Source organism: Bombyx mori, chromosome 15, assembly GCF_030269925.1.
Source record: "Bombyx mori chromosome 15, ASM3026992v2".
In the NCBI taxonomy this organism is placed as follows: domain Eukaryota; kingdom Metazoa; phylum Arthropoda; class Insecta; order Lepidoptera; family Bombycidae; genus Bombyx; species Bombyx mori.
In genome coordinates this window covers 3320068-3344554 of record NC_085121.1, presented here as the reverse complement: position 1 = coordinate 3344554, position 24487 = coordinate 3320068, and the positions used below count along the sequence as shown (strand labels likewise).

Genomic DNA, 24487 nt, shown 5'->3' with positions numbered 1-24487 from the left:
TACAGCAACAAATCAATTTAGAAAACAAAATAAACGCGCGTCAATAAGCTCCAGTGCGAATAACTCGCCAACCTCGTGTAGCTTGTAGCGTTAAATTTTCATTACGCGTTTCGCCTAACGTCCTTGCAAGTGATTCATGGCCTCAATGTTACTAAAATAACCACTTTCAAATCGACGATGAAGCGAAATTAAACACAATCAAAGAGATAAGGAAGATGAAGTATTTTTGTGGTGTCATAATTTATTCACAAAGGAAGGACCTGTCAATGTATCAATCTGTCTTGGCATTATTAAAATAATTATTATCGAAATTTAATCTCGCAATGGCTCTGTCTAAACCTTCGATTTTGATATTTATTACTGTTTTTCTACAGAATTAGACAGGATGGTGTTATCCAATTTCATCAATCCACATTCAATTATTACACGCTTTTTTTTACAATAAAATTTATGTTTTCTTACACTATTTTTAATTCAAATATATTAAAATTTATTTTCTATTTTTTTGTTGGATTTTCTATGAAAGCGTATTTTGTTAGTTTTTTAAACTATTATTTATTATTTCAAATACCAAGCCACTCAAAACACAACCTTATCAGCCTAACAGGTATAATATAGAATTTAAAATTTGAAATATTTTCTTTAGTTTTTGCTAACAGAAATCACTAGGAGAAACAAGATGGCGAAACCACATCGACGTGGGCATCGTAGGTAATATCTTGGAAGAAATTCTGGTTATTTATTTCAATTAAGGGTTACCGTCTAAAGAATAATACGAAATTCAATTCCTACGGTTTTCCCAGGGGCTTTCGAGCGGAAACGTGATTCTCACGAAAATGTTTCCTAACCGACTCTCAGCGGAAGTCAACATTTGAAGGCACCACGGAATGTCCATTTGGAAAACAATAATAAACTTTGAACGCAATTTACTAGTGCGGTATAAGCATCGACATATGAGTCGTCTATTATCAAAGGTGGCAATCTGTGCATTTGGACAAAAAAAATTTATTGATATGTCAATACAGATTGATTTGAATATAATCGTCTCCTTCAAAGAATACGGTTCAAAACCTGCACTAAATAAAGGTTAATAGTTAACCTGTTAATTATCTAAGATTTCGTTCCGAAGAGTTTTGTGACTGCCAATGGAATACAAAGTCAATAATTCGTTTTTCTGATTTACCAATCATTGTCCAAAAGTCAGATTGCCGGCTTTGATAATAGTCGACTCATATAGAAGAACGATTAAAAAATACTTTATTTCTTTTTTTCTCCTGTATTAATTTATTGTGCTGCTTGATTTAGTAGCGACTGATAATCGTCCTACCTAATAAACTCAGCCTAAGCTATTGAACACCATTTCGTAGTGTAACACAGAGATAATTTCCTTGAAGACCACTTGCTTGGAACCGGTCTCCATTATTTTTTAATTTATTTATTTATTTATTGCTTAGGTGGGTGGACGACATCATGGCCCACCTGTTGTTAAGTGGTTACCGGAACCCATAGACATCTATGTCTATATCAATGTAAATGCCGCCATCTACCTTGAGATATGAGTTCTAAGGTCTCAGTATAGTTACAACGGCTACCCCAACCTTCAAACCGAAACGCATTACTCCTTCTCGGCAGAAATAGGCAGGGTGATGGAACCTACCCGTGCGGACTTACAAGACGTCCTACCACCAGTAATTGCGCAAATTATAATTTTGCAGGTTTGATTTTTACTACTTGATGTGGTTCCTTCACCGTAGAAGTCATAGACATTAAGCCAGTGACGCCACAGACACAGTCAAGTTGCTGTTCACGATTTTTGAAGACTCGCTTCAAAAAGGACGTGTGGTAGTTCTGGAAAGACAATGGGAAACTCCTTTTAGAGACATCATATCTGGTGGAAATTGATCGTTTTCGCAGACAGTTTACCGTTAGCAATAAAGCGATGATTAGATCACTTTGATTTATCAGAGCATATTCAAAACCGTAATTGAAAAAGAAAATGTCGAAGGTTTATTTCTCATGTCGTAATACATAATTATCAAATCAACCAATTAATACATTAATTATCAACCAATATTAATAATTATAACTAATTATTAATTATCAGACTATCATCAGATACATATTTGACAACTTTAAATTGTTTTCCCTTGTAAGCGCTTCAGTAATATAACAAAAATCACATTTACATTCATCAGTATTTCATTTAATTAAAATATCTGCTCGAAAATATGACAAAGCACGGAAAAACTACGACTGTGAATTTGAAAATTTGTTTTAGTTTCCATTTTTTTTTTAAAACATGTTTTTGTGTTGATCTTGTTTTTACTGAGACTTCGAACTTAAGTATCATGGTGGGGGGCGGCTCGTTGTGGGCTATGGTACCACCACAACACCAGATGGGTTTTAAGAGTTTCGCTCGTGACCAGTAATCTATATATATATATATATATATATATATTTTTTTTCTGTTCGTTAGTCTCGCTAGTCTCGCTAAAACTCGAAAACGGCTGAAGCGATATGGCTAATTTTGGTCTTGAATTATTTGTGGAAGTCCAGAGAAGGTTTAAAAGGTAGATAAATATGAAAATGCTCGGAATTAAATAAAAATAACAATTTTGTTTTTCTTTTGATGTGCCCCCCGTCGGACGGATTGTTTGTTTTAAATTTATTTTATACAAAGGTTTAGGCTTAGGCACTACGAAGTCTGCCGGGTCAGTTAGTAACAAATAAAACATCTTAAATATCATCACATCAGTCTACTAATACAATTTAGGTTTTATGAGGCAGATGTATTATACAAAGAACTTGCATAACAGGACACATTTTCACATGCATCAAAACATGCTTTACAAAGGACGATTTTTCTGTTTTCTGTTTTGAAAATTGTCTTCAATATATAAGGCTTTCAGAGCACGTGCTTGTTGCTTAAAATCGATTTACTCCGGCAACGTTTGTTCAAAACTCAAAGAGAAATAGCTCTGGCAAGAAAAAGGGACACAATAACAGCTCTATTTACGTTTGGTATCCATTTTAGATGGCCGATAATACGATTTCGTTCGAGAACCTACTACGGATCCGTTCGACATACGATCTGTACGTACTTACACTAGTGCTTACTCAGTGCGTGAAATATTTATTTATCTGATTATTTATAAGAGACTAATAGCTCACTCGCAGGCTTCAGACAAGTCAGGAACTTCCGCTCATGGAAGATTATTTTAATATTCATGAAACAGATGGAATCCACTGCAACGATTTTTGTAAGTCGTTGTATTTCAGTCCTGAAATGGGTTTTCGAGTTTCTCCAATAGGTTTCGTCGCGGACATCGAACATGCTCTTCCTTTGTTTCTAATAAAACTGACTTGTTAGAATGTTTCCTGGTCAAATGAACCCATCTAATTTTTTCGGAACTGCATCCACACTATAGCTGAATAAGGCACAGTGTCTCCTGCATTCGATTTTTTCTGTGAACAAAAGGAGTTAATGATCCTTCACAAAAAGCAGAAAAATCCTTAAAGTGATCGGTTTCCATATTAATCATTTTACTTTTATTATTTCTTGAACAGCTCTTAATAACCTACTGCCTGTGCCAGGGAGTAACAATGGGAAACTCTTGGATCTTTTTCTTTTCTCGTTCTATTATTGAGTTGATCACATCCACTTCCATGTGTGTCCTTTTAGTAAATACTTGTGGTCTATTATTTACAAATGCTCTTTTTGAGTCAATATCCAGAAGTACCTAAGCCACCATCAAGTATACATTCTTATTCTGCTCCGCACAATTGTCGCTCCATAAGATTACTTGTTTCAACGCTCTATCGTTAAAAACATTAACTATTCCTGATGCCATTTCATTTCCACCTCAACCCGCCACGGTTTCGTCCCACATAAAACACCAGTTATCTTTTGGAACTGAGTCCACAGCTTTCTGTAATAGAAACTTTGGCTATAGTCAAATAGAGTGTTGGTAAACATCTTTGGAGATCTACAGTTAGAATTTTTTTGGCACCATGGCTTTCTTTCGCTTCAACTTTGTCAAATCCTTTTAGCGTATAGTGCAGACGCTAAAATGATTTAACGGATTTAAAGGAATTAACGGAAGGAAAGGATTTAAAGGAATTAACTGATTGATTGAGTAATTGGGTTTCTCTGTTTTCTATCATATTTTCTACATCTTCGATGGATGAGTTACTTGTTTCTGGTATAGTTACCTGCCTGTTTCCAACATACTCGCACTTTGTAGCGTCTACATCGGTGTCTGGTATATATTCTTCATCTAATGGTGAAAAATCTTTAGCTCATAAACTCATAACTTCAGCTCATAAACTTAACTGTACCTTTGTGTTGAAAGTTTGTAGATGGTACGAAATTTTTAGAAATATCAGTAAGCAAAACAGTTATTGAAAGTTGGAATCCATTATCAGTAGCAACACCGATCGTACACTTTTCTTGAGATGGAGCTAAAAGTACGTTAAGTTCTAAACAACGTTCAGCCCGGTCAGTCTCAGAAGGTTGACGGCGAGAGGCATTAACAACTACTGAGCACTATCATAGGTTGGATTAAAATTTGTTCGAAGAAAAGAATAACGGGCAATATGAGAGAAAGCTCGCCACTCAGCCACTCGCCACTTATACGACAAGCATGCAATTACCACTTGTTTACATTTCTATTATTTACCCAATATGTTCATGATAATGGAAGTAATAATAAGAGCACTTACTATTCAGGAGTTGCATTACACTGTTCTCCGGGATTTGCAAGATTACATAGTAATTTTCCACGTGAAAACATATTATTTTTACACTTTTATACAATTAATTGCGTTATTTTATACGCTCAAAGCAACGACAGTTTCACGTGTATCGCGAGCGCCCCCGCGTTTTTTAAGAGGTATAGAACATTATATCCAATGAACAGCATTAACGTCGCGCTGTGGTTAGAGGCAAAAAATATCAACATCATTTGAGATCCTATACCCTGTTAATATTTGTGCAATTAATGTTATATATCATTGTATATCTCTTTTCATAGGCAACGTAGGATTTAATGCTTTATACCATTATGTAGAACTGGTTCTTGCGATTTTAATGGTATAAAAAACTTAATTTCGACAAAATGTGGAGTTACTATTGTTTACCTCTGAGGTACAGATGTGTAATAATGGTGGTTTATTAACTGTTTAATATCTGTGAAAGTGCACAAATGTGGGAAAATGAAACAAAACCGCTGGACGTAACTTCTCGGGATCCTCCAAAAAGTTCACTGAAAAAATCTTAGTAAATGACCATCATTTTACTGAGAGTATATTTCATCCCAAATCATCTCATTTCATTTCATTTAATTTCATCCCAGTTGATTAATGTCTCAAATTAATCATCTTCATTTTATTTCACTCCATAATATAATTTTTTATAAAAATATGAATATAAATTAAAATAAGACATGACTTAAAGGTCTCAGTTACCAGGTCATAAAATCCCTTAAAAAAAATAAAAAAGAGTAATATTGTTTGTCTCTATTAATATTTGTCTATAGTGTAGACTTGGCGAAATCTGTGATTACAGAAGTATAAATAGTCTTTGACAATAGAATCATTAGTGTACAAACATTTAATTTCAATTAATTATAGTCGAATTTCGACTACTGCGGGACCATTAGTTTACAGTAAGCTCTGACCGTAGCTTCTAGCTCATATTAATCTAAAATTAAATGTACAGTCAGGCAAAAGGATTAAACAACGCACAGTCAACACTGTTCGATCGATCATTAATATCAGAAACTAATGAACATTAATAATCCTTTCAATGATTATAAATCACTTTTCGATACTGTATGACATGGTCGGCCATTTTGGATTATACATAAATCTTTTACCTCTAAATACATTTATCTATATTTTTTTGTTTAAATTTTTTAATGTTGTTGTTTTTAATTTGTTTATACATAATTGTAAAAATATTTTTTTTAAATATAGCCGTACTCGAACGTTTCGCTGGGCATTTAAAATTAACATTATTATTTACATTATTATTATTTATTGTCATTATTATTAGCGAGTCCAACACTCATATAAATTTTAGCCTATCCATTAAGTACATTTATTTTCTACATGAATACCAAGTTTCAAGTCAACCGGATGCATCGTTCAGTAGTTATAACGGAACATCCGTAAAAACCACTGTAGATTTATATATATATATGTTAACGGAAATGTATGTAATCCGTCATTGTATACAATTCCTAGGAAATGTATGTAATTCCTAAAATCGCACGGAAATGTGTGAAATAAATTATATTATACTTACACATTACACATTTCCTAGGAAATCTATACATTTCCTAAATAGCAATCGGAAATGTAAAACATTTAAAATATTGATGGGTACGCGGGGACAACGGGACGAGTCTTGCACTACTCAGTTGCCAACTTGCAATCCACTGGAACCGGCCAGGGATTTAAGAAGTGCCTTTGCAAGAAAAACTGTGCTACATCAAGATGTCTGTGTTTTAAAAATAAAGTATGATGTACTTCCAAATGCCATTCGAGCTTACCCTGCAAAAATAAATAGCTATATGGACTGACCAAGTATTATAATATAAAGATTTACTTTTATACTTTGACATTTATAATTACTTAATTATCAGACTGATTACTTGCCAAATGAAAATTTGATTTTATAAGAATAAAATATATAAGTTGATTTTGTGATACGTTAAAAGTTAATAGATAGTTGATTTTAGAAGTTTTAATTAGTAAGATAATATGAATATATTATTATTATTTTACGGTATGACTGTTACTCGATTGTCTCAATAAGTGTTATAATAAAAAAATATTATTAACAACGTGTTTTATTACAGAAAGCATTTACTTAATACATTTCCTAATACGATATTGGAATTATATACAATTCCGAGGAAATTTATACATTTCCTAGGATATCTATGCATTAAATAGTTTTTCAAACAATATTTTATACATTTCCTAAATAGTATCGGAATTGTACACATTTCCTAGGATTTGTATACAATTCCTTGATTTCATACATTTCCGGTAACATATATAATATTTATCCTTCTTCAAACGAAGCTTGCGGGGAATAGCTAGTGGTAGGCAGCGACATGGCTATCCCCTGGCATTGCTGACATCCATGAGCGACGCTAACCACTTACCATCAGTTGAGCCGCATGCTCCTCTGCCTACGAAGGCAATAACAAAATCGAAATAAATATAAATATTTTTGAGAAAGGTCTATATCGATGTTTCCAATACTTAACACTTTAGTCGGAAATAATTAATTAAAAAGAATAAAACGCAAGATTAAACCGTAATAATAATTTAAATTACGTCTAGTAGAGACTCGCGGAAAATTCAAAGGAAATAAATAAATCTATCCCTTAAAAAGAAGTCATGAAAAACAAATTATTTACCGAATACAGACATATTGATCTAAATTCGGGTAGTAATTCGAACACGTACGAGGCACGCCCTGGAAACACGTTCAATCGTATACGTAAATCGTATCTGGGATATGTTTTATATATGAGCCTCACAAGAATACAAACTAAACATATTTCCTAAGGAACTTAGATCTCCATGATGACCTGGAGCTTGACTCAGTCAGTAAGTATTGCTACGCGCTGGGATTCGGGGTAAATAAAATTCCACCAAAGTACAAATCAACACTGTATTCAACACTTATAACACTTACAACAAACAGTTTAAAACTCTCAATTCGCTTCTTCCGCTTCGCTTCAGGTGATCCGTTCGCTGTTTCGCTTCGAGTAGTTCCGATTACTAACTGACTGCATGCCATCCCTACAACGTTTTTATAGCCGATATCTCATCCCAAGAATTATCGAGAATATTCCACACATCTCTAGTATGGTGTTTCCGCTATCTGACAACAGACGGCGTTGTACTTCTCGATCTTCGATATTCGTTCGACAATTCGGCGATAGATGGCGTTACTCTTACCGGCGTAACAGTATCTACAGTCGGCATCAATGCACCACTTCGAGAAGGCTGCACGACACGAAAATCCTCTTGCCGTGGCCGTCGGAAATTACATACCCGATCCTGTGCACCGAATGGTAAACAGTCCATGTCCCTAAACGCGTCATTACGGATCCTCCCGATCCATTAACGGTGCTTTTAGGTACCTCAAGTCGCCGGATCTTCTCCGTGGGCTGCCTTTGCGATCCGATGGTAGATTCTGCGAAGCACTGATCTTGCTAGCTGAAATAGCCTCTGAAGGTTATCAGCATAGGTAGGGAAAAAAAAAAAAACTAAAGGGTGTACTTAAGTAGCGACACGTCACGGCAATGTCACTCGCTCTATTCTTAATGTTTTACTTTGTCTTTGATAGAAGAGTATATAACAGAGTAGAGTACGTTACGCGCCAAAACATAATTTACATTGAAAATTTCGAAGCTCCTGTGGTCAGGGACGCAAGGGTTATGTGGGATTCGGCGGCCGAAAATGCTAAAGGTCGGGGCCGTAGATGATTAAAAAAACGGTATAGTCTACATAATAGGCGCTATTTTCGTTCAAAGCAAATATTGGGATACTCTGGATAAGATATAATGCAGTGTATACAACGAATGCTGTTATTATTACGCCCATCAAAATAAACTTACAATCATATTAACAAATATTGTAAATTTTCATTTATTTAACAAACGCTAAGAAATCTTAACCGAATTCTGTAAAGTTATTTTGGTAACGTAGTTATTATAGTAGTATTTTAATAACATTTATGGGCCAAAATTTTATAACGCACACATAAACCCTCCGGATAAACAGATTTCACGATACAAGTTTAATGTGTAGTCGTGACACCGCGGTTATTCTAAACTTTGCACGCGCTGTTTTTTTTTTTTATTTATTTATCAAAATTTACGACTTTTTTACTGACTACATAAATTTTTATACTTTCCTCTTTTTTTTTCTCGTTTCTCGGCTTAGCTACAATTTAACCGTATTATATTGAGATAGGAATACACGTTAACGTCTGTATCTAGGATTATTCTCTGGTCGGACGTTTGTTTGTTTAAAACGCAAGTAATAAACAGTTTATCGACGTTTGGGGTTTCGGGTCAAAGTCCAGAAGCGAATCGCTGTGTTTTTGTTGAATATCATTAAATTCATATACTCATATGAAGTGAATTCGTGTTTTTAATACGCTTTTATTAGACGTTTATTACACGTACGTATGCATGTACCTATGTATGTTTGTAACGGAATCTTTGAACATGATTTTGACCCCCTTCAAAACGTCGGATTAACTCAAAATTTCGTATACTTATTAAGGGCCAATGACAATTCAATATTTAAAAAAAAAACTTGGAAAAACATAATTGAGAAAATTGAAATTCAATTAAAAAATAAAAAATAAATACATAATAGTTAAAAAAAAACTAAAAAAATACACTTTTATAGAAAATCCAAGTAAAAAATAGAAAATAAATTTTAATAAATTTTAATTAAAAATAGTGTAAGAAAAGATATTTTTATTGTAAAAAAGCGTGAGGTGCTTTTCAGGAATTCATCAAAATAACCCTCCTACTCATATCTGTTCATAAAATATTCATAACTACTTATACCATGCACCCCACGCTTTTTTATAATAAAAATATCTTTTCTTACACTATTTTTAATTCAATATTTTTTTTTTTTTTTTTTTTATTTCCTTTGTAGGCAGACGGGCATACGGCCCACCTGATGGTGAGTGGTTACCGTCGCCCATGGACTTCAGCAATGCCAGGGGCAGAGCCAAGCCGCTGCCTACCGCTTAATACTCTCCATAAGCCTCGTTTGAAGAAGGACATGTCATAGCGCTCGGGAAACACCGTGGAGGGGAGCTCATTCCATAGCCGGATGGTACGTGGCAAAAAAGATCTCTGGAAACGCACTGTGGATGACCGCAGTGGCTCCAGGTAGTATGGATGAACTCTACTCCGGTGGCGGACGGTGCGATGGTAAAAACGAGATGATGGTATCATCTCGAACAATTCCTCAGAGCACTCCCCATGGAACATACGGTACAAAATACAGAGGGAACCGAAGTCCCTCCGCAGACCCAGAGGCTCCAAACGATCTGAGAGAGTGGGATTATCGACAATCCGAACGGCCCTCCTCTGTATGATTACTATAATAGTTTCATATTTTATTGAAAAATATCTTTTTTCCTAGCGACATAATTTATGAAAATAGAAACTAGCGGATTTGTATGGTAATTTTTAGTCCAGATCAATGCGAAGTGTAATTCTATTTAGGAAAAACATTCTAAGAGCAAATAAACATGTTCATCACAAGTCATTAATTTAAAGCAAATTTCATTTTAAAACGTAATTTAACTTCTATAAACATATTTAAAAAACAAGTAAAGAGAACAATCAGCTCTTTTCACGACAAGAAAATAAATAACTCTTAAAAAGCCCCGAGGCATTCCTTTTAAGAATTTCAATCAAAATACTTAATCTCAATTAAATTGGACTTGGCAATGAAACGTAAAATGTTAACCTTACTTTCTCGCAGTAAGGAACAGCCTTCTAAGGATTTTTTTGATTAAATGAACCTCATTATTAGTATAACTGACAAAACCTTCAGGTTATTTGTACCACTCAATTGCCTTGTTAGTAATTTATGCAGTGGTTTCAATGATTTTGTCATGTTAATTGTTTAAAAAAAAACAATGTATCTTATTTTTTGTATTATAATTTACGTCTATCATTATGATTGGCAAAGAAATTTTACTAACTTAACAGAGTTCAAAGCGCACAAATTATTGAAGATAAAAAATAATTATTGTCTAAAGAAGTCAAGTTCTTGTTCCATTCCCAATTCTTCTATAAGTGAAACTCCAATCCGAATTAGTAAAGTCATGATTATATATAAAATCCTTTCTGATGGTCTATTGATTTATTCATTTGTTGTAGTTTTAAGGTAATTAAGTATAATATATATAAATTGTTAAGGTAAATTCAGTAATATTCAAAAGATCATAAGATCAAAGATCATCATGTTGTGCATAGTCTTAATGAAGGCTCGTGTTTAAATTTTAAATATTAATAGTTTAAAAAATAATTGACTTATGGTGTATTTTTTTATTTATTGCTTAAATGGGTGGACGAGCTCGCGGCCCGCCTAGTGTTCAGTGGTTACTGGAGCTCATAGACATTTACAACGTAAATGCGCCACCCACCTTGAGAATATAAGTTTTAAAGTCTCAGTACAGTTACAATGGCTGCCCCATCCTTCAAACCGAAACGCATTACTGCTTCACAACAGAATCAGGCAGGGTGGTGGTACTTATCCGTGCGGACTCACAAGAGGTCCTACCACCAGTAATTACGCAAATTATAATTTTGCGGGTTTGATTTTTATCACACAATGTTATTCCTTCACCGTGGAAGTCAATCGTGGACATTTGTTGAGTACGTATTTCATTAGAAAAATTGGTACCCGCCTGGGATTCGACCACCGGTGCATCGGTGAACACGAATGCACCGGACGTCTTGTCCTTTAGGCCACGACGACTTCAGACATTGTTTGACTATGTATAGTTTTTAAATTGATATTTATGGACATCTATACATGATGTTAAGTGATTACCTTAGATATCATTAAGTGAATTTTGGCCCTCCATCTGAGGCATAAAATCAAAGTCCTGATTGTCTTTTATAACAGTTGCCTTATCGTTCCAGAGCTCTACCTCTCAGCAGAAATACGCACGTGCTATGTATCCATGAGAGAGTAGCATAGTTTAATAATTACTAGAGGTCCCGCAGTAGTCGAAATTCGACTATCATTAATTGGAATTGTAAGTTTGTACACTATTATGATTGTATTTTATACTTCTATAATCACAAATTTCGCCAAGACTACACTATAAAAAATATGAACAAAGACAAACAATATTTAATGTATTCTCAATTTGACAACAGACGTCAAGAACAAAAGTTTGACAATAAATAGTACCTATGCATACATACGGGTGTGCGTCAAATACATGGTATGCAGTGTGTGTAATGTTTTCTTTATTGATTTAATGTATCTTTTATGCATTATTTTAAAAAAATATTAGCATTGTGCACTTCTTCTCTATATCTATATATATAAAAGAAAGTCGTGTTAGTTACACTATTTATAACTCAAGAACGACTGAACTGATTTGGCTAAAAATTGGTGAGGAGGTAGCTTAGAACCAGGAGAAGGACATAGTATACTTTTTATCACATTCCCGTGGGACTTGACACTAAAACGTGGTAACTATAACAAAACGCAACTGACAGCTAAACGTAATATATTATATTCTATGGTTAATTGTGTTAATTATAGTAGAATTTTGAAGTTGACTGGTTGATGTGTTTGAAACAAACCGTGTGGCGGAACAAAGTTCGCCGGGTTTGCTAGTTCTCTATAAGTGTGGAAAATTTAATACTCCTCCGTCCGCGCAATTTTCGTAAAAAGGGATACAAAGTTTTTGCTTCACGTATTAATATATAGATTTTTAATACCTTAATTAATTTAATAAAATTAATGGCGTGTGTAAAAGTAAAACTAGGTCGCTTTTTCTGGAAGTTAAGTAAAGGTCAAAGTCAATTCGAATTAACTTGCTCGCAGAAGCAATACCACTCGATCCAACCTGCGGTCCCTTGTCAACCTCCGGAAAACAATCTAATTATCCGTTCTCAGAAGAGAGACGGTTCGGGGATTAAATAGAAAATGGAATTAAAAGTCGTTTGTCAAAAGTGTGGGTAATAAAAATTTAATCAACAAAACTAATTGGTTAATAGCGGAAATACTTCAAGAATTTAATGTTTCATTGGGGTGGAATTCTGTAACTGGTTTTAGACTTTCTTGTTGGACTCCAGAAACTGCCAGGTTAGAAAAAAACTACTGTCTAAAATATAGGTGTGATATTCAGAATTGTATCTATACTAATATATAAATCTACAGTGGTTTTTATGGATGTTCCGTTATAACTACTGAACCATGCATCCGATTGACTTGAAACTTGGTATCCATGTAGAAAATACATGTACTTAATGGATAGGCTAATATTTATATGAGCGTTGGACTCCCTACGCCAGTTGCGGGGGCGTTAATAATGAGAATCTTTGTGGGGGTGAGAAATAATAATGTTAATTTTAAATGCTCAGCGAAGCGGACGGGTACAGCTAGTTAAAAAATATGCCTACACAATTTAAATGTAGGTACTCAAATTAATTCGTCTTTGTAAATTTCGTCTATATGTTTCGTTATCATCACGAGATTTATAGATATCAGCATCTAATAAATAGCGCATCGATTTTTTTTTATGCTTAGATGGATGGACGAGCTCACAGCCCACTTGATGTTAAGTGGTTACTGGAGCCCATAGACATCTACAATGAAAATGCGCCACCCACCTCGAGATATAAGTTCTAAGGTCTCAGTATATTTACAACGGCTACCCCACCCTTCGAAGCGAAACGCATTACTGCTTCACAGCGGAAAAAAGTCCTACCATCAGTGATTACGCAATTTATAATTTTGCGGGTTTGATTTTTATTACACGATGTTATTCCTTCACCGTGAAAGTCAATCGTGAACATTTGTTGAGTACGTATTTCATTAGAAAAATTGGTACCCACCTGTGGGATTCGAACACCGGTGCATCGCTTCATACGAATGCACCAGACGTCTTATCCTTTAGGCCACGACGACTTCAAAAAGCCTAGAGACCAAAACGTTTTTTCGTTACGTGATAATTCATCTGTCAAAGTGTCAACAACAAAAGACGGGTAAAGGAGCTTCGTTCAAAATAATGGGGTGCATGGTATCAGTAGTTATAAATATTTTATGAACAGATATGAGTAGAAGGGCTATTTTGATAATATCCTGAAAAGCACCCCATGCTTTTTTTACAATAAAATCATTTAATCTTACACTTTTTTTAATTCAAATTTATTAAGATTTATTTTCTATTTTTCAGTGAGATTTTCTATAAAAGCATATTTTTTAGTTTTTTTAAGCTATTATTTATTTATTTTAGTAGAATTTAATTTTTTTTAAATATTGAAGTGTCATCGGTCCTTAATAAGTATACCAAATTTCGAGTTAATCTGACATTTTGAAGGGGGTCAAAATCAAGTTCAAAGATTCCGTTACATACTAACATTGATAAAAACGTCTGAAGCTAATAAAAAAGCGTATTAAAAAAGAGAGAGAAATCCACCAACGAAACAATTAAATATAGATCCTAACAAACCGATTCATCTGTAAAACAGTTTGAACTAAAAACTACGTCTCGATTTCTAAACAAAAATACATTTTGTTTGTTTGAACATTGAAGCTATCGATTGGCCGCGTTCTGATTTCCTGCGGGAAGACGGAAGTGCACAGAGCCTTCGCTCGTGGCATTTTCCATTTACTCCACTCCTATTGTTTATTTAAATGTAATCGTGGTACATCGTGGACTTTGAATATTTTACGCTATTGTACTACAGTATAAAGGAAGAGAGGCCGCCCCAGAACAACTTGGCGTCGCTCGGTGGAGCAGGAGCTAGGTAGGGGTCTTGGGCATGACGTGGGAGGAGCTAGAACAGACTGCCCAAGACCGATATAAATGGAAAAAATTGATTCGAGCCCTACACCCTAGCAGAGGGTAATAGGAAAGCATGATGATGATGACCACAGTATAAATATCGTCTTTTCGCATTAAAAGTGTACAATTTCCAAAAATATTCGAAATTGAGTTAATATGCGGAATCATTTGGTATCATCAGTATTTTTCTCATAGATACTGTCAAAAGAGCGTAGTTTAGTATTAGTTTTTTTATTTTTATTTACCTATGTTTTCACTACTATTAACAAAATTAATAGTTAATTTTATCTTACTTTAAAAGACAGATAATGTAACTGGTAAAAAATAAAAAATAAATGTTATAAAGACAATTAATATTAAAAATATCACATGTTTTAAACCTTTAAAACACTCTCCTGTAAAATTAGTAAGTTTTGAGATTATACAGTTTTAATGCAAGAAGACGATATATGCAATGCTATTAGAGATCTTTTTAAGTGAGCCTTTTTTTTATTGACTGATTTATCGGAGGACATGGACACGGACATTTAGCATCGATTACTTTTATTTCTACTTTAAATGGACAGATAATAGACCCTATTGATAGATATTGATGGGTCAGCATATAACTTTGAAAAATGGTGTCGAACTCTGAATCGTAAATCGAAGTCCTACCCTTTAGGTCGACACGCATAGCTTTACAGCACAAATAGGAAGAATACTGCTACTGTGCATATGGGCTCACAATTTTTTTTTGCTTAAACGGGAGGACGAGCTCACAGCCCACCTGGTGTTAAGTGGTTACTGGAGCCCATAGATATCTACAACGTAAATGCCGCCACCCTCCTTTAAATATAAGTTCTAAGGTCTCAGTATAGTTGCCCCACTCTTGAAACCGAAACGCATTACTGCTTCACGGCGGAAATAGACAGATAACAATACGTTCAACCACGAGTAAATGCGAAGAGGGGTGTGCTGACGCCTATTCTCTGGAGAATACCTCAATCAATCAATAGGAAGAGACACGATAGTGCTGTGTGCTGTCTAAGTAAATACTATAAATACTACCAATATATTCTTGATCACTCTGTCAGAATCAGTTTCTGGTTTAATTGCCTTATCGAACTTTCCCCCCTATGCCTGCTATACTCGTCTTAAAAAATCCTTGATAACCGAATATCAATTATCAATTGGACCGACGGAAGAAGTGTTACTGAAAAACCCACTAAGCTGTTAGTATACTGGCTTCATGAAAACAAAACCGCTCTTTAGACATGTTCAATCTCTACATAGTATAAAACAAAGTCGCTTTCTCTGTCCCTATATCTGTCTGTCCCTATGTATGCTTAAATCTTTAAAACTACGCAACGGATTTTGATGCGGTTTTTTTAATAGATAGAGTGATTGAAGAGGAAGGTTTATATGTATAATAACATCCATTAAATAGTAGAGAAATCAATAATAAATTACAGTTTCCGAAGCGAAGCGAGGGCGGGTCGCTACTGGATATAATTTAAATTGATTTTTTCCGTTTGTTCATCAATAAAAATAAAATACTGTTGTATCTCAATAACATTTTTTCTAGTATTTGTTTCAAAACAGTACCTACTGCATAATATTCAGATAATAACTAATAAATAATTTTAATAAAAAAATACTGGTGGTAGAACTTTTTGTGAGTCCGGACGGGTAGGTACCATCACCCCGCTTTTTTTTAATTCGTTACTGATTTCTGTATGAGAAATTGATTATCTACTCTGACTTGACGCAATCTTTTATTTCTTGATAGCTTCCTGCGTATTTTCTCACGTGTACGATAATTTTGTAATTTTTTTTATTGCTTGGATTGGTGTTAAGTAGTTACTGAAGCCCATGGACTTCAGCAATGCCAGGGGCAGAGCCAAGCCGCTGCCTAACGTAAAGCCTTAATGTAATCAAATTTAGTTTCAATCACTATTAGAATCTCAATAGATCAAATCGAAATCTTACGTGGACATATTGGAAACAATGGATTATGACAAATAAGACTTATAAAAATAGCTTAACGCCATGTTACATTCACGGTGACGATAAATATATCGTCGTACACATTTCTCAAGGCCAACAAACAGTCGCAAGCAGAACCATTCATTCGAGAGTGCTTTTAGTAATTTACGTGAATTCCGTGAATTTCTCAACGCGTATTCACGACTTAGTGTGAGCATGTGTTATAATAAAACACGAACAAATAAACACGAAACAGCCAACACGATGTTCGGCGCCACGTAACGAGCGATGAATGCACGTAAGAGATCATTTAGACTCTAAAACAAACATACACTTATCAACAAAAAATCTATATAAATTTTATGTTTATACTAGCTTTACCCGTCCGCTTCGTTGGGCATTTAAAATTAACATTATTATTACTCACCCCCACAAAGATTCTCATCATTAACGCCCCCGCAACTGGTGTAGAGAGTCCAACGCTCATATAAATATTAGCCTATCCATTAAGTACATGTATTTTCTACATGGATACCAAGTTTCAAGTCAATTAGATGCATGGTTCAGTAGTTATAACGGAACATCCGTTAAAACCACTGTAGATTTATATATTAGTGTATAGGTAGATACAACTTTTACATACCAGATGTGCTGGTTAAAAGATTAAGAGTGAGACACAGTAATAGTAGTCGTCGTGGCCTAACTGATAAGACGTCCGGTGCATTCGTGTTGAAGCGATGCACCGGTGTTCGAATCCCGCAGGCGGGTACCAATTTTTCAAATGAAATACGTACTCAACAAATGTTCACGATTGACTTCCACGGTGAAGGAATAACATCGTGTAATAAAAATTAAACCCGCAAAATTATAATTTGCGTAATTACTGGTGGTAGGACCTCTTGTGAGTCCGCGCGGGTGGGTACCACCACCCTGCCTATTTCTGCCGTGAAGCAGTAATGCGTTTCGGTTTGAAGGATGGGGCAGCCGTCGCTACTATACTTGAGACCTTAGAACTTGTATCTCAAGGTGGGTGGCACATTTACGTTGTGGATGTCTATGGGCTCCAGTAACCACTTAACACCAGGTGGGCTGTGAGCTCGTCCACCCATCTAAGCAATAAAAAAAAAAAAAAAAATAGGTAATTGCCTATTTAGTATTTATTTATTTATTGTCCGTGTAGACAGACGACTGATGGTGAGTGGTTACCGTCGCGCACGGACATCAGCGACGCCAGAGGCAGAGCCAAACTGCTGCCTATCGTAAAGTATAATGTAATCAAATTTAGTTTCAGTCACTATTAGAATATCAGTAGATCAAGCCGAAATCTTACGTGGACATATTGGAAACAAAACAAGCTGCTAATTTAACGCGGGCTCAAAGGAATCGGGCCGCCCTTGTACAAACCATTATTAATACCAATTAACATACCTACTTCAAGCCATAAATACATTTCACGCCACGCTCGCATTGCTATATATTATTTCGACTCGAAAAACTAAAACAATGGAATACGCTACACACATATAAGTCATTTTGTGTAACCTTTGTTTATTTCAATTGGATTTTTGTTTTGTTTTCTATTGCATAGATGAGTGGACGAGCTCACGGGCCTCCTGGTGTTAAGTGGTTACCGGAGCCCATAGTCATATACAACGTAAATGCCGCCACCCACCTTGAGATATGAGTTGTAAGATCTCAGTATAGTTGCAACGGCTGCCCCACCCTTCAAACCGAAACGCATTACTACTTCACGGCAGAAATATGCAGATTCTGTTTAGTTTTCGCAAACCGTATTAATTCATGATGGGTTTATGAGGTGAAGTGAATTAAAAGATGAATGAGCTGTGAGTCACAGTGCGTGTTTTAGCCTCATTCTCGCTATGTACATAAATTGTGCTTATTATGAGCCAAGTGAATCTAAACAGTATGATTAGTTCGGGATTGGGTTCATTACTGAATGTCCACGGAGGTACTAGTGCGATTTTAAATATCGATATGAAATGCTTTGTTGGCTTGTACCAATAACAGAGAGCAGGGGTGTTAAAAAATGTCCTAATGATTAAAAATCCCGGCCTACCGGTACCAAATATTGTCATTAAATCACATAGACAAGAACCGATGAAATACACAACATTCTTTAAATAAACTTGAGGAAAAATAAAAAATAATCCCTTTTGAAGGCGAATAAAACTCAAAGTGCGCGCTGTGAGCCTGATTGCGTCTATGTATTTAAATCAGTAATTCAGTATCGGTAAGAATCGATATTTTTTATCACAAACGGACTCTAAAAGCGCTAAAAAATTTGAATTTTAATCTACTCGACGTCCGTCGGACTTTTGCGTTTTAATGAAAGGTGTCAAAATGTACAGTAGCGTATATTTCAGGCGCTACCTGTGTCCTTTGTTTGAAAAACAAGCAACAAAATAAATATTAGTTTTAAAAAACTAACAAAATACGCTTTTATAGAAAATCCAACTAAAAATAGAAAATAAATTTGAATTAAAAATAGTGTAAGAAAAAAATATTTTATTGTAAAAAAGCGTGGGGTGCATGGTATAAGTAATTATAAATATTTTATGAACAGATATGAGTAGAAGGATTATTTTGATAATATCCTGAAAAGCAGAAAATATTGAATTGTCATCGGTCCTTAATAAGTATACCAAATTTCGAGTTAATCCGACGTTTTGAAAGGGGTCAAAATCATGTTCAAAGATTCCGTTACAAAAATACATACGTCTGAAGCTAATAAAAGCGTATAAAAAGAACAAGAATATTCACTACTGATTTAGTCCAATTAAAAAAACTTTGTATGAATATTTCACGAACACATTCTATGAACGTTTGGCCTCATTCTGTCCATTTTACATCTAAATATTTATGAAGAAGTTTCCTGGTATTATTACCATATCTGCATATGAGTTGCAATACTGGCAATTTGAATGTAGTTTATGTGTATGGCTAGCAATAAATTCTAAATCGAAATGAATTTTATTTAAAAAATATGGAATTCTTAGTGTTTTCTTTTTTTACATATTGTTACGCGCTGAGGCTCGGGATAAATAAAATTTCTCCACATTAGTGTATGGAGAAACACTTCACAAACACTTTCAAACTCTCAATTCGGTTGTTTCGCTTCGCTTCAGGTGATCCGTTCGCTGTTTTGCTTCGAGTAGTTCCGATTACTGACTGACTGGGTGCCATCTCTACAACGCTTTTATAGCCGAAACCTCATCTCTAGAATTATCGAGAATATTCTACACATCTCTAGTAGTAGTTTCCGCTATCTGTCAATAGATGGCGTTGTACTTCTCGAGCGTACTGTGTGCTTCTAGGTCCTTCGATATTCTTTCGACTATTCGGTGATAGATGGCGTTACTCTTCGCGGCGTAACAATATTTTGCATCTTTTTGGTCAATATGGACACGATAAAAATACTAGAAATTGTGGAATAGGAGCTCCGTTGCGACAGCTCTACCGCACAAACGGCTCACAATATTAATGACGTGTACGGAGTGAACATTAAAACTGTTTTTTTTATGATTGAAGGATTACTGGTGGCCCCGAGACCTTTCCAGTTTCACCAGGACAGGTGGACAAGCAAAGGCTCAGCCAGGAGGGATGGGATTTGCTTCGAAGGAGATCTAACAAATCAAGAGCTTGCTTCGCGAATTAATCTACTACCGGATCGATCGCGACCTGCTGTGAAGATCCGGCGAGAAACATTAGAAAAACGACTCCTTATTGGTTTGAACGGTTTATATAAAACGCATTATATACAACGATGCTCAATCTGCCGCTTAATTAGCAACAGTTTTCATCGTTAGCGTCAAAATAATATTGGTCCATTTGCGTCAAATCTTGATAACTAGTTGCCGCGCGAGCTGTGTGCTTAGAGCGAGTTTTAAGCTATTGCATAGATTTTATCGCGGGCCTTGGGCGCGGCTTGAGTGCGGAATCGTGAAATTCCGTAACGAAAAAAACCTTCCACCCCTCACTACGCCTACTATGAAGCTCGCGTTCAACATATTCACACGTTGCGCTTGTGTAGTGTTTAAAGTAAGAAGTCTAAACACCGATTTATGTACTATCAAAATATGTGATATAATTTCGATAGCACGATTCACCTTTTGCGTCAACCACCATCTATCGGTGACAAACGGAATTGTGGACTAGAAATGTGTGTGAATGGAATAGAAAATTATATCACATTACAATGCGTTGGGCGTGCTATTTTCTATCGCTTAGTCGAAGAATTTTATTACTACTCCTACTACTCATTCAGTGATTGGAGTGGCATTAAAAATAAACTAGCTAAACCGTTGATTCTGGGCAAATGAGAGTTAGAACTAGCATCCAAAGGCGTGTCTCTATCCCGTGTAGCGCCCTCTAGTGAGTGCGCGATCAAAATGGAATACTCACAATGTAGCAGATTCATTGAAAGTTAGCCCACTGAGTTTCTCGCCGGATCTTATTTTATTGTTGTTTTAATATTAAATTATTATTGTCGATTTATAATTGCATAAGTTCATAAAAAATGCTATGCAATAGCTTTACCGCGGCAGTCTCCGAGTGCCACAAGTCTTTTTTTTAACGTTCTCGATAGCGTAAAAGTTAACGCAGTAAAAGCTAAGCAATTGGAACAGCGCCTCTAGCGGCAAACGTTGGCAAACGTTCTAACTCCATACAGATTTGAGTTAACTTTTACGCTATCGAGAACGTTAAAAAACTCGCACTAAGCACACTGAACGATTTCCAGCGCGATGAACGCATTAAGGTATGCCTTGCTTTGCTTAATAAACTCAGAAACGACAAGATTTTGTTAGCATTGAAGTTGAGACATTATCATTAGCGAGTACAAACTGATTCTTTTTGATAATCCTAACTTTTTGCATTTGAGCTTACTTTAATTGTTTCATCCTTAACGGTTACTTCATGGGTAATAAGAGGGTCTGCAGCGCTGATCTAACATAATGTGGAACAAGGGTAAGAAAAGAAGAAGATCTATGGAGGAAATAGATTAACTGAACAAATCTAGAATTGAACGACCATAAAGTTGGATTTATTTCGATGGAATTTAGCTATCGCAACCAAACTATGTATAACTCATCCAAATTCAGATACTTACACTTCAAAGTTGCTTGGAATGTATTGTGTGTATACGTCACCTAACTTATGCATAATACCCATATATATGTAATTCATATGGCTTCATATAAAATTAAAAGCTACTCAAAAGTAAACGAACCTGATGAATTAACGGTTCTATGGACTCGAATTATACAAACTTGGTATTTCAAACTTTCGAGTTTGTTCCAACAATTGAGTATTAGTATTATGACTTGTATTATTTGTTAAATGGCCTCAATTCGTAAAACTTCTTAATACGTAATACTTCATTAGTTTTGATTCAAATTTACGTAGACGTATTACTCATACGGTTGATTTGTTTTATTTCAAATGCTTAGTAATGAGAAAAGTTGTAAAAATTAGTTATTCGCAATCATAATATTATAATGTCGAGCTTAGAAACTTAACTACCTGATTTGTCTGCCGTGCCTAATTCTGTCCAGAAGCAGGGATTTCAAGGATGAGGCAGCCTTTGTACAATCAAAGTCTCTACTGGTACTGTTACGCGCTGGGGCCGAACCCCAGAATAAATAAAAATTCTACCGAAGTACAAATTAAAACTTAGAACACTTAACAAACGCTTTAAAATTCTTAATTCACTTCTTCAGCTTCGCTTCGGGTGATCCGTTCGTTGTGTCGCTTCGAGTAGATCCGGTTATTAACTAAATTCGTGTCATCTCTGCAACGCTTTTATAGTCGATATCCCTAGATTTATCTAAACGTTCTTGACAAGTCGAGTCATTTCAATATGTGTTTCCGCTGTTCGATAATAGATGGCGTTGTACTTCTCGACGGTTCTCGAGTTTACTAGTTCTTTTGATATAAGTTTCTAATATTCGACGGTAGATGGCGTTGCTCTTACCGGCGTAACGGTATTAGCATTTATGCTGAGCGTTCATAGGCTCTCGCAATCTCTGAAGACCTTCACACCACCGTCACCGAAACACCTTCGTACAACAGACATGGTAAATAAACTATTTTGCCATGCCAAAAGAAAAATTAAATATAGAAATTCACCGTAAGATTTCCGGTTTAGGTCAGGCTTAATGTTCCCGATCGGTTTTGTCCTTGACGCTGACTGATCGCCGGGAGGTAGGCCTTCAATTACCGATAAAGGATTTTGAAACTACTCGCAATTCTCCGCTTAAAACAATAAACTAACACGAACTCGCCTTAAATTACAATTTGTTTTTCTTGATTATGTCTCAGATGTTTAAATTTATTTATTTCTTTATTTATTTATAACTTTATATACTAGACAGTATAAAAGCGGACTTAATGCCATAGGCATTCTCTGACAGTCTACCTTAGGGGGTAGCAGAGATGAACCTTGGTAGGTGTAGTGTGATAATGATATTACTTAAACGTAATATGTGTATATGTATATAACATACATAATATTTATAGATACAAATACCTGTACTTAAAAAAATAAATACATATACATAAATATATATACACATATAAAAATATAATATATAAATAAATATTATCCATTAGATGAATTAATGATCAATTAAATCACACGCGTCTTCTTTTTTTATAAATTAGTTTTAATACAACTGCGTGTTTAGTTTCTTGTCTTTTTTTTAGGTTCTTGATCTCTATCTTAGTATGGTCGAATATCTATATGACTATAATTTAATTCTTAAATTAAATCATATGCTGAAAACAGATGCTACGTCAGAATCGATTACATTTTGAAAACTAAAATTCATATCATTCTTTCTTTATGATTAATAATCTAATATTAAATCATAAGCCAATCGTAATAAATTATAGAATTTATTTACATCAAATTGATCTGTTGATTGACGCTTACGATAAATTCAGCATTGAAGCTTACATACTTCTCTGTGAAAATGTTAAGTGTACTCTGAGGTGTTATTATTGCAATAACCCTACCCTCTCTATTTGGTGTCCCTAATTCTACTATTATCTACTACTCCGTACAGAAAATAGTATTTAAGTAGTTAATAGTTGTAATAGTAGCTTGAAGTAGCTAGGGTCATATATCCTATTTTCTAGACAACATTTATAATGATTTCCATTATCCCTTGAACCAATGTTCATGCATTGTGATTCTAATAATCTTTGTCTTTAATTTCAACACAACAATTTTAGCCGAAACTGGAGTATTCCAAATCAAAGCCGTGGAAGTGAATCAAAAAAATATTTGTCCTCTTTGAAGACGAACAATATAAACTTAACGCATGTGGAATATTTTGCAAGAAAAAAAGATGTGTGGTGTCGTGGGACACCGGATAGGAACGAAGTTCCTTATTATAAAAATATTAATTTTAAGTTCTATTCGAGGTATAAAGAAAATAAAATTGGAGGCTTCGCAACAACCCACGGTCATTCGGTAACGTGCGAACTTATTGTGGTACACTTCATTCACGGTTGTTTGCATAAGAGTTAGTGTATTGCGCAAACGAACGCTCTGAGATCGTGGTCAATGAATGATAAAAAAATATGTTATTTTTTGTACGTTATTACAAAGTTAAGTCGTAGACTGTGTGCATTACTAATTTGTACGTTATTACAAAGTTAAGTCGTACACTGTGTGCTTACTAATAAACATCTTACGTTACGGACGTTTTTTCCCGGTTAGGTACCCCTCCGCGTCGTCCCATAAGGAACTTCGTTCCAAAAAACCCTTAAACATTTTTCGAACCACAGTCTATCTATATATAAGAGAATGCCAATTACAACAGAGCGCCATATATGGGAGACAATGAAACAAAACGTGGAAGCTATGAATGTTTTTTGATTAAATAATTTCGATGCAGACTC

At 35.0% G+C, this 24487-nt stretch overlaps 1 protein-coding gene across 4 annotated transcripts in view; it reads right to left on the bottom strand.

Annotated features, from left to right (window-relative positions):
• Window positions 1-24487, bottom strand: part of LOC101740789 (phosrestin-2) — a 79046-nt gene that overhangs the window by 40241 nt on the left and 14318 nt on the right. Inside the window, exon 1 of one of the 4 annotated variants that reach the window (XM_062672420.1) lies at window positions 4723-4861. The exons of the other annotated variants lie outside the window; for them this stretch is intronic. The gene's annotated coding sequence lies outside the window, so the exon portion shown is untranslated. Of the gene's footprint in view, window positions 1-4722; window positions 4862-24487 lie in introns of those variants that run through there. 4 annotated transcript variants of the gene reach the window in all.